The sequence below is a fragment of the Helianthus annuus genome, chromosome 5, assembly GCF_002127325.2.
Source record: "Helianthus annuus cultivar XRQ/B chromosome 5, HanXRQr2.0-SUNRISE, whole genome shotgun sequence".
NCBI classification, from domain to species: Eukaryota; Viridiplantae; Streptophyta; class Magnoliopsida; order Asterales; family Asteraceae; genus Helianthus; species Helianthus annuus.
The window spans coordinates 61,828,810-61,841,563 of record NC_035437.2 but is presented as its reverse complement, the minus strand read 5'-3'; positions in this window follow the sequence as shown (position 1 = coordinate 61,841,563).

Here is a 12,754-nt window from a genome sequence, read left to right as displayed (position 1 = left end):
TTTTATAAATGGGGGATGGACATCGTTGGCCCATTCCCACCAGCCAAAGGTGGAGTAAAGTTCTTGTTGGTAGCCATAGACTACTTCACCAAGTGGCCTGAGGTTAAACCACTTGAAAAAATCACGGGCAAATAAGTCATTGATTTCGTTTGGGAAAACATCATTTGTCAGAGTGCTTGTCACCGACAATGGAAAGCAATTTGCCGAGAAGCCTTTCAGCGTTTGGTGCAAGGAATACAGAATAGCTCAGGTTTTCAGCTCGGTGGCATATCCACAATCAAACGGTCAAGTAGAAAGGATGAACAGAAGCATAGTTGAAGGGATCAAAGCCAGATTGGGAAGGTATGAAAGCAATTGGCTTGAAGAGTTGCCAAGTGTTATATGGGCAATAAGAACAACCGAAAAAACAAGCCACAAAAGAATACCCTATAGCTTGGTATTTGGATCTGAAGCCGTGATTCCAGTTGAAGTAGGAGTTGTAACACAACGAACGGTCAACATGGATCCCGAAGTAAACCAAAAAGAGACCATGTTGAACTTACAACTCCTAGAGGAAGCACGAGACCAAGCTGCAATTCAAGAGGCCAAAAATAAACAACGAATGGAAGCTTACTACAACAAAAGAGTCAAGAATGAACGTTTCAAGCCAAGAGACCTGGTGCTTAGAAACAATGAGGCTAGCAAAAAAGAAAACCAAGGAAAGCTTGGCCCAAAATGGGAGGGGCCATATACCATCCTTGAGGCACATAAAGGTGGATCCTATAAGCTAGCCGACTCAAAAGGTAAAAAGCCTCCAAGACATTGGAATGGAAAGACCCTCAAGAGGTTCCATGTCTAAATCAAGAAAGATTGGTTTGTATTTCACAAGTTGTATTTCAAGAGTTGTACTATGATCACCTTTTGTAAACACAATATCTCTTGAATGAACGAAGTTGTTTTATCAAATTTGTCTTTCTATCCTAAAATCAGGTTGAGAACCTAGTAATAGACTCCATGGCAAGGGCCATGTAAGGGGATGAGCTCCCAGGCCATATCGCTCAATAGGTTCAAGGGTTGAATGGACCTATATAAGGGGTGAGTTCCTAAGTCAATACAACTCCATGAGATTTATAATTAAAAACAAATTAGCTCATAGACGGGTCTGAACAGCCTACACCAAATGTTCCTTAAGCCTTAGAAAAGTTATCAAAAACAGGCGTACGAAATAAAATCAAGCTAAGGAAAATAATGAATAGGATAGGTGCTATGTCTTCTTGTTAAAAATACCAAGGCTAAGTGACTACAGCACTGAACCCTTTAAGGTATGAAAAACATAAAGACAACACAAACCCAACAAAGACAATACAATAAAGACAAGAATAATCCAAGGAACAGTGTAACAACATGAGTAAAAAGGTTACAAACAACCTAAAAATCAAAAATACAAACCAAAACATCGAATCAAAGAAGTAGCCGGAAGTCTTGAAGGCTTCAAGCTACATACATGCTAAACAGCCAGAAGCCTTGAAGGCTTGAAGCCAACCAAGCTGCCTTATCAAACAGGCACAAACACAAAAAAATATAACACAAGGCAAATAATAGAAACTTAGTAATATAATAAAAGAAGCCTTAACAGGCTTCCAAGCATCCAAACAAGTTAAAGCAAGCCTTAGTGGCTCGCAAACCTAGGAAATTGTTCAAATGGACATCAAGGCCTAACCACAACCACACAACAGGAACCTTAAGGGTTCCTGCAAAACCTAAGATTGTTTAAGTTAACATACAAACCACAAATTGTTTTCAAGGGTGCTAAGAAAGCTACGAATATCCATCAAGCATCAGCAGGAGGCTTGGAAGCCCCGGAACCATCACTCTTAACCTTCTTTGCTTTCTTTGACTTCTTAGCTTTCAAGCCACCATCACCACCCACTGTTGAACCTTCCAAGCTCGCATCCTTGTAAGCATCAGGTCCTCCTGAAACGGTATCTTCACTATCTACTGAATAAGATCGCCTTCTTGAAAGGGAGCCGAGGACTTCAGCACAAACTTTTTCGTTAAGACCATCCGGTTTTAACTCCTGCAAGACAGAAAGGGGCTTACCAAAACAAGTAGAAACCTGATTAACATACGGGTAGGTCAGCCTTTCCATCTGCTCAACAGAACCCTTGAAGACCTCAGAAGCTTCAGGACGGTATAAGGGAGACTTTTCTAAAGGATGACTTGACTCATGTAGCTTGTAACCGACAATGAGACCTTGATGTTTCCCCAAGTTGAGCAATTTGGTATACACCTCTCCAAGAGTAGAATTGAACTCATTGGAGTGAAGAAGGTAAGTAACAACTTGCTGGAAACCTTGCTCAATAAGCCATTGGTTATCACCGGTGGCTTGAGCAACTAAAGCCTTCAGGCCTTCTTTCTCTTCATCAAAGGCTCTCTGTTGAATAGTCAAAGCCTCCCTATCAGCCTTTAGCTTCAACCGATCAGCTTCGAAGCCTTTCTTGAGACCATTTATCTCAATTTCATGCCTTCTCGTCAATTCACCCACCTTCTTGACCCAAGCCAGCTCCTTCTCAGAAAAACTATCAATTTCTTTCTTCATAGCAGCCATAGAGGCTTTCATCTTCTCCGTCTTCTTGGAAGCTTCCTCATACTCCCGCATACCCTTTGCAAAACGGGTAACACCTTCAGCCAACATGGCTGAAAGGTTGCAGGAACTTAGCATCATTCTAGAAATAAGATGATTAGCCTCCATCTCAGAAATAGCACTTCGAACGCCAGGAGGAGCAAAGTGGGCCAACGCTTCAGCATAAACAGCCGAATCTTTGAAGCTATCTCCAATCTTCACCCCCCAATTGGGAACATACACCTCTGCAGTCTCTGGACCTTCGAAGCTCTCAACACTTTTGGCAGATGAACCCTGAACAAGAGTAGTCATAACCTTCTTGGCTGAAGCCTTCTTCTTGCTATGAACAACCAACTTCTTCTCCTTCTCAACATCCACATCAACACCTTAACCTTCGGAAGCCTCAATATCATCACTCAATTCCATTGGTTCAGAGGAAGTGGATTGAGGTGCACCCTTTAACAAACGGCGAGTAGATCGACGGTTGAAGCCTTGGGAGCAGCAGGCTTAGAAAAACCCTTAACGTTGGAAACACTAACATAGCCAACATCCTCAAACCTTTGATCTATACCCCTAGCAACAGCATCATCCCCTTTAGCGGCTTGGGCGTCCGTAAAAACAACGTCAGATGTATCATCACTCTTGATAAAGTCCAAAGTAGACATGACTGCGAAATGTTTCAAAAACAAAAAACAAATAAGTCACCAAACAAAGATGTTCCAAAAATGCAGAACAAGGAAAAGCATACCCTGGCCATTCCTCATAAGAACCGGATCCCGATTGGTCTTTTCCCACAATTTACTAACCCCTAACAGAACTAGCAAATGTTCAGGGAAGGGACGAACCCTTGAAGGACACTCTCGGATGGCTTTAAGAAAAACTTCATTCAAATCAGATTCGGAAGGTTTCGGTTCATTGAGAATGGCATCCGGGTGCCTCCACACCATTTTGAAGGGGATAATAGAATCGGAGACCCAGAAAAAACGATCTTTCCAAGTACCAAGTGTGGTAACCATGGAAGAGATTAGACAAGTATCAACCTTGGATGTTTCAAAGGTGAACCAATCACCGTTTTTTGCCAAACGAAAAAACCGATGAAATAACAGCAACGAAGGATCATAACCAAGGGCACGACATAAAACCTCGAAGTGTAAAACCCTAGCCACGCCTGTAGGATCGTTCTCGGCCCTGTTTGAGTTGTTCAGAGAAGTTCGTATCCGAATTAAGAGGCGAAAACTAATAATTCGGTGCTATAGAAGCTGTATTCACTTTAAACTTGCTGTATTATTGATCTTCAACTCGATTACAAGATTCGACAGCACTTCGGCAGCATACCGGAACAAACACCATCAACTATGTGTTTCTGGATCGCTCCTACAGACCTATTTATAGACACTCTGGTTCGCTTATACGTACATGTACGTATAAGCGATCCTACATCGTGACAGAAAAGCGATCCTAACCTAAACATGACACAAAAGCGGACCAAACCTAGTGACAAATAAGCGAACCTATTACAAGCTCCTATTTCTAGGTTTCCGTGCCATATTTGATCTGTTCAACTTCAAGACTCGATGAAAGACGTAGTCAGCAGACGTAAGTGCACCAACAGACTCCCCCTCGGATGTTGACGAAGTCTTCATAGAGTCTTCGCACATGTCTATCTACAATCTTCATCAGTCGACAATTTGCCTCTGAAATATCTGTCGCTTCAAGAATCCTCGTTCTCAATTTTCATCATCAACAAACTCTTCTTCCTTGAATGTTGACACGGTGTCTTCAGACTCCCCCTCTCACACAGCTGGGATCGTAGTCTGGAATTCAAACTTTCACTGGTTCTAAGATCGTTAACAGGCTCCCATCAGGTTCCAATCGATACCTGGCTCCATTCTCTCTCAGGATTAATATCTGGCTCAAGTCCTGCACAATCTCTACCGAACCATAAGTTTCTTCAAAGATTAAAACTTTTCAACTTTTCAGAAACTATGTTGAATCAAAACAGTAATGATTTTGCATTCAAGAATTTATTATTGGTTCTTATTAAAACAACTTTACCATCTACACACAAACACTCCCCAAACCAGTTCTTCAAGTTTAGCAATTTGAATTTCGAAAATCAGCATCTCAACACCAGTTGTCGAAAATCTTTTTGATTTTTCAAAATTTATGCTAAAACACACCAAAAATCTTTTTGGATTTTCTGAAAGAAAGTAAATACAGAAATGAAATATTTACAGACAATATTTTTGTGAGTTTGTGCAAGAGGATCATATCAGTTATGAAACATATCACAAACACCGTTAAGCTTGATTACATATTCAGTTCTAAACAATTTACCTAGATTGTCAGTATGTTTGTCCACTTCAATTTTCACACAGACTTCAATTGATTCGAGATACGATATTAATGTTTTAGAGACTTAAACTTAACTGTGTATCACTCCACTTGAATATACTCCCGTATCCAGATCCCAAATATTCAGTCTTACAGGTGAGTATACCACAGATGATATTTGTAAAGGGGTAGATGCGAAACCGTGAGAGCTCAGGTCAGAACTTCCATTCAGCAGAGAGATGACGGCTCGACCCCCTTTAGAGGATCTTTTTTACAACAGCAATGACTATCAATTTTATTGTTTAATCAGATTGCTGAGGGCGAGCTTATGTTTCAAAGCTTTTTGCAGAAAGTATTATCCGGGGACTAGGTCAGTACTTCCATACAGCAGAAGTTCCGGGATAATACCCTAGATATCACTGAGCATAAAGACCTAGTATCTCAGAATACGGGACCTTTCAAACAAGATTTCGGGGGTTACCCATATATTCAAGAATAGTTACCCACGAATTAAGTAAGTTTGATTTAGGTTTATATCTCGTTTCAATTTACTAAATGTGCAAAAATCTACTGACACATCCGCAGTAAGATTGTTTATCACATTTTGGCTTTACAAATCTTTAGCATGCTGTGATAGTTCACTGATGCACTATCATTTCCTATTTTATGCAGCTAAAACTCATTTTTCAATTTTATCATGTTTTTGGCTTTTTCTAAATTTTCTGATGTTTTTGGATTTTCTAAAAATCTTCTAAAAATTCTTACTCCCCCTAAAATTCAAATACATCTAAAGAAAATTGAAAACAAACTATACAGAACATGACAACTGATATCAAAACACTTCAATTCTCCATCCGTTTGGCTTTAACAATCAGAACTCCCCCTCACAACAAACTATTTTCCCATAATGATTTCAAAACACTTAAGTTTGTTTTAATCAGAATGGTTTTTCCGGAAAATAAGTTTAGTTGTTTTTACGACTTGTAAAAATTGGGGTTCAAATCATCACGTTGTTTTAACAATTTCCTGAATGATAATTAAATCAAGTCCAATTCAATGACCTTGATTTAACCACTTGTAAGATCAACTGGTTCTCATTCTGAACCATTTATAACAACTACAAACTTACAACCAATTAAGCTTTTCAAACCTGTTTTTCAACCAATTACCATCTTTTGGTTGAATTTTCAAAGTGCCGATTCCTACTCCTCGCTTACAAACCTGGGAGTTCCGGCAAGTCCTGCAAAAACCTCACAAACAGATTTAGAAAGATGCCGATTCATGATCCACAATACCATCTTGGGATCTCCGGCAAGTCAGGATTTTATTCTTGAAAAAATATATCCACCCAAGCCTGACCTTCCTTGGGTGTAACCTCATCGTTTTCATCGTTCCTTTCAACCGACTTGTAAACCCATCCTTTGGAAGCATAAAAATCCTTAATGCTTTGGGCCTTACCACTGACCATTTTTCCAAAGATGCGTTTTACATTTCCGTTGAAAGTTTTTTCAACATCAATTTTCTTCTTGTCAGAATAAAACTGATTTGAAATTTCAACTTTTCCGATTTTAGATTTGTAATTTTTAGCATTTAGTGGCGGAAAATTCACATCGTCCACTTTCGGAATTTTTCTTACAATCTCTTTCTCAACATGTGGCTCCTCTGATTTTATGGAATCAGAATCATTACCAGACTTTTTACCTGAACCTTTTACAACCCATTTCTGATTTGTAGCATTGTCTATTCTTTTGGAAGCACTCTTTGAACATTCTCCTTTTTCATAAGTTGAATTCTCAAAACCTGTGAACTTCCGGGTTGACAGTTCAGTCTTCTCAACAATTTTTTCTTTCATTTTTCGTGAGACTTCTTGTTTTGGTCGAAATGTCTTTGGACAATTTTTCGCAACATGACCCACAACTTTACACTGAAAACAAGATCTCTTTTCAACTTTCTTCGGATCTTCCTTCTTCTTCATGTCCTCTTGCTTCTTAGCAAGGAATTCTTGATTCGTCTGATTTCTGAATGATTTTTCTTTTTCAGCTTCTGTTGTTTTTCCTGCAACAAACATTGTTTTTGGTTTATACATTTTCTCATTTTTATAGTTTTTCGGTGGAATAAAACCAAGACCTTTCTTTTTGAAATTACGATTATGGTTTGGTTTCTGTCGGAAACTATAACCACAATTGTAACCCATTTTCTTGTTGATTCTTTGTTGATCTCTTGAAGTGTATTGTTTAGGTTTTCCATTAAGATTGAAATCTTTTATTTCAGAAATATTAATTTCTGTTATTTTGAAAACCTTTTGAATCATTTCAAGTCTGACACTTCTTATTGGAAAACTTTCATCTGAAAATAATTTGTCAGAACCTTTCAAAGTATATGCCACTTTGACTGATTCATCATTCAAATTAGATTTCGAAAGTAAAAATTCTTTATCATAAACCCGTTTGTCCTTTTTAACTGTTGGCTTTGACACACTGGACCCAGACTTTGACTCGGGTTTTGACTTCGGTTTTGATTCCTCATTGTCATCTGTGTCTAACACCTGATCGACCATACTTTTTATCAACTTTGACTCATGATCAGTGTCTGATGACGTATATGTGACATCAATACTTTCTGGCAAGTTATCCGACGACCCAGACTCCCATTTCAAATTGATCGCTTTATTGACTCTTTCTGAATTTGGATTTCGAGGTGAATATCCATTTTCGACCGGGGGCGGACATCTATTGTAGGATACACTCGGTTTCTTACCAGAAGCTTTCAACTTTTCTTCAACATTTGTCACACACTTTTCTTCATCCGATGTCTGCTCTTCTTTGAATGTCTTCAAATCTTTCACCACCGGATAAATCCTGTCAACCACAAAAGTAGAACATGAGTAACTATCTAATAATTTCTTAATTTTCTCAGTTTCTATCTTTTGTGTTGCCAACTCAAGCTCGAGATCTGCACATTTCTTTATGTTAAAGTTTGCCGTATCAAGCTGTCTCAAATAAGCTATCTTCAAAGTATTCATAGCTTCAGCTTGTTCACCATCAGAATCTGTATATTTGTTGATTTCTCTGTTCATAGTATCATACGATTCTTTCAACTTATGAATATTAGGCAGCAACTCATTGTTCTGCTTAATCAGCGAATCACAGTTCATGCACTTTTCTTGGACCATGACCGGTTCAGCATCCACTTTAACCTCAAACTCAGGAACTTCTTTCACTGTCCTACTTGATTGTAAAAATTCAGCTCTTCTCATCTTTTCAGCTTTAGCTTCTTCCTTCAATCTCTCTTCCTCTTCTGCCTCTTCTCTGATCCTTCTTCGTTTTTCTTCAGCAGCTTCCATGACTTTTCTGCACCGTTCTGCACATTTCAAATCATAAGCATTAGCAAAGAAAGCATGAGAAGTGTTTTTGGACATCTCTTTGGCCATAAGATTCTGATCTGGACAAAAATCATCCCAAGTAAAACCTTCTGCCAACTTCTCATCATCTTGTTCCGCTAGACACACTTTGCTGTCTTTTGAAAGATACTTTTCCCAGGTAAAGTTATCATATTTTCCCTGACTAACAACACATGCTCTTTTCGAATTATCCATCACATCTCTCCCATGAACTGTTTGTGCCTGCTGCTGTGCTGGTGGTGTGATTTGATGATAAATGGCCTTCTTGTGATAGTCATTGTTTCCGAAAGGATTCTGGGCACCGGTAGCTTCACGGTTTTTGCACTCCCTCTTGAAATGCCCCTTCTCCCTACAACGAAAACACGTAACTTTAGATTTATCAAAACCTAAAGCTGAAACGTTTGCATCACGAAAATCATCACGGCCAGTAATTTGTTTAAACTTTTCAGCACGTCTCATCACACTCGCCATACACCATTTGATATCCATCAATTCCATTTCCTCAGCATCGATTTGATCGTAATCCTCTTTCGTGAGCATTGGATTTCCGATCTTTCCTGCAACAAAACAGCTATAAGATTCTAAAATCATCCCTAACAAAGACATTTGATTTTTAGCAATCTCTTCAGTGTAGTCTTGATCATTTTCAAGGCTTAATACAATGTTACACTGAAGTTTTCTACCATTCTTTGTTACAGAGATGTTAGGATCGAAAGATGAAAATCTTGTGCTGTTGCTTGATCCTTGAGATGCCTTCTTCTCAGGAGAATCTTTAACACTGTAAGCAGTTTCGATTTTAGGAGAAAACTTTGTTGAATCAGTAGCACCATGCTTGTAGTACAGACTGATATCCTGTTCTCCATCATAGTTCTTCATCCTAGCGATCTTTCTCTGCTCCATCTCTTGAGCTTCCAAATGCTTTATGAAGTCTCCTAGCTTCATCTTTTTATATTCTTCTTTGTTGGACTTCAGCATCATCAAAAATGTTCCCCATGTTTCATATGGAGGCGCATCTGCAAGTTTTTCAATTAACTCATCAGTATCTTTCTTAATACCTAACTTTGTCATATTTCTCACCAAGTTACAATATCTATCAATAATTTGCTTGGTGTTTTCATTTTTCAATCCCCGAAACAAATCAAATTCCTTTTTCATGAGAGACATTTTGTTCTTTAACATATCATCACTTCCCGTAAACTTTGCTTCCAATTCTGTCCACATTGAATATGCAGTTCCGTCATGTTGAAGCAGTATCAAAATATCTTCTTTTATCGCTTACTGAAGTAAACTCACCATCAATTTCTCATCTCGATATTTCTTTTTATCTGCAGTACTCATCTCTCTAAGTGTTAGCGGAGTACCATTCACAACATCGTTCTTTGTGGGTTTAACATATGGTTCCTCGGTGTGTTCCCACGCATCAAGATGATAAGCTTCGACCCAATTGCCAAAACGTTCAGACCACACGTTATAATCGTCAATATCCATGAGTTTCGGTGGTTTCTGAGATTTTCCGGTTTCGTTTTCAATCAAAGCACTCTGAGTAATCGAGGTCGGGGTAGCAAAAGCATTATAAAATTCAGTATCCATTGTTCAAATTGTTTACAAATTCACAACAATTTCCTAACTTTGACAAACTGTTCAAATAAGTGAACTGTTCCAAAAGCAAACCAATCAGTGTCTTAAAAGCGGATCAGATGAAATGTCTAATGAGCGAACCAAAAGACTTGACCAGATAAGCGGACCAAACAACTAATCCCTTCGAGCGAACTGTCTTTCGAGCGAACTGATCAATTTACAGGATAAGCGGACCAGTTGATTGACAAATGAGCGGTCCAGATACTGTCACTAAAAGCGGACCGAGCTGAAATTTTCGAGCGAACCTAACCCAAAAATGTTCCTTGGAGCGAACCAGACAGGTATTTTGGAGCGGACCTGATTGATGACGTCACTTTTTGTGCGAGACCGTAAAAGCGAACCCCCTAAAAATCAACTTTCTAGGTCGATTTTAGATCTGAAAACTTCAAGGGTTTGTTAATTCAAGATTCCGAGTGCACTGTGTGATTTTGAGCTTGTTTTACCGTGAAAATTTTTGAAAAAGTGAAGAAAGTGTAGAAAAACAGAAGAAATGCAGCTAAAATGGCAAGAACTCCTCCTCCTGAGCTCTGATACCAATTGTAGGATCGTTCTCGGCCCTGTTTGAGTCGTTCAGAGAAGTTCGTATCCGAATTAAGAGGCGGAAACTAATAATTCGGTGCTATAGAAGCTGTATTCACTTTAAACTTGCTGTATTATTGATCTTCAACTCGATTACAAGATTCGACAGCACTTCGGCAGCATACCGGAACAAACACCATCAACTATGTGTTTCTGGATCGCTCCTACAGACCTATTTATAGACACTCTGGTTCGCTTATACGTACATGTGCGTATAAGCGATCCTACATCGTCACTGAAAAGCGATCCTAACCTAAACATGACACAAAAGCGGACCAAACCTAGTGACAAATAAGCGAACCTATTACAAGCTCCTATTTCTAGGTTTCCGTGCCATATTTGATCTGTTCAACTTCAAGACTCGATGAAAGACGTAGTCAGCAGACGTAAGTGCACCAACAACGCCCTTCAGATGAATTTGACCAAAGGAAACACGATAATACTCCAAAACATTCAGTACAAAGAGTGAGAAAGGATGACGAAGGTTGGAAAAATCAAAGTGTCGACAGTACAAAGCAATCGAACCAGGGGGACATTGATCAATAGATTTATCACAAGCTGGTGCAATCGGATTAAACTTAAGGCCAATGCCCCAATCCATACAAAAATTCTCCACTTCCTCTTGAGTGAGGCGTGAAAAACTAACAGAAAGATCCTTCCGTGTACCCATGATTAAAATAAAGAGCAAAATAAAGCACACAAAGAAATCAAACTAACCTGGAAAACAGACGGGGAATATGGAAGAAACTTGAGAGAGAATGGAGAAGTATTGTTAATGGTCTTGAATAATAAATGAAAAATAAAAACCCAATAAAGGTTATGATTACACGGCAGTTAATTAACCTGCCCTATGCAGAAAGCGTCGTCAATCATATCACCTGTCTTGTCAAAATTCAAATTTCAAAAAACTTAGCTGCCACGAACCCTTTAAGCCTTCAAGCCTTGAAGCCTTTAAGCAATACAATTAAATGTCTAAAAGTCAGAAGTCTTTGAGCTCATTTCCCAGAAACCCCTGACTTGGGGGGCTGATGACGGGGGTAGCCCAAGACCAAATAAAATGACTAAAACACATGAATGCTTAAAAGGTTGAAAGGTTCAAAGGTTAAAAACCCAGGAGTTGAGATAAAGCGACACGTGAACAGTAAGTGGTCACATCTCTGATTGCTTCACCAACTCGCCAGCCGTAAAAGTAACACAAGTCCACAGAATGTAGTCTTTTATCCGCAGGTCAAAAGGCTTTAACCCCCAAAAGGGTAAGTCCCCCACTGCAAGCATGTTCACTAGTCAAACAGCTTCCTCTTTGAGATATGGCTTTCCCTATAAATGTGACCCTTCATTTAGTGTGAAAAACATTCCGGATCAGCTCTGATTCCAGGCGAATCTCTAGTCATTGTTCTTGAGTACTTGTTCTATGCAAGTCACTCTCCATAACATTCAACACACACATTCTTATTGCTCCCACATCCGAGACTGAACACATTTCAGTGGAGGATCCCGAGCAAACAACAAAATCAAACTAGTGAACCTCTCTCCACGTCTTGCAAACGTGGGGGGACCCCACGACCTGCGTTAGACAAAACCAAACCCTTCAACCCTTTTGCCTAACCAGCCCAGCTACTATCTGTGGTCTATTATTTGTTGCATCAACATCCATAAACGGTGTTTGGAAATTCGCCCAACCACAAAAGAAAAAATGAAAGCTTTACATCCATGGAATAAATACTTTCGTTCACTAATTGTTAAAGATAGTTTGCTTTGAATGAAGCAATAAGTTTAATTATCGTGATGTCGCATATAACACCAATATAATTATGAGATAACCAATTCATACCTATTGCGTCAAACTTACCAATAATAATCAATATAAAATCAATGTTTAGTTACATAAACATAAGGCTATAGGATGTGGTCATTACCCTTATGATCACTATGAACCTCCACATCAGTGTCATGCCACCTACTTCTAATTCATCATCCAAAACCAATACCCTAAGGGTGTGGTCATAACTCAAACCACTATTGTCTTATTTTAATTTATTTTTATGCAAAGGAAAGGAAATATTAAATAAGGAAAGTAGGACCATGGTTGCCATGGTTTAATCCGTAGGAATAATAGTGGATGAGACAAGGGGGTGGTGTAGCAATCCATTAATGGTGCTACGTGGCGATTGATGACCCAACCATGCCCCTCACACCCTATA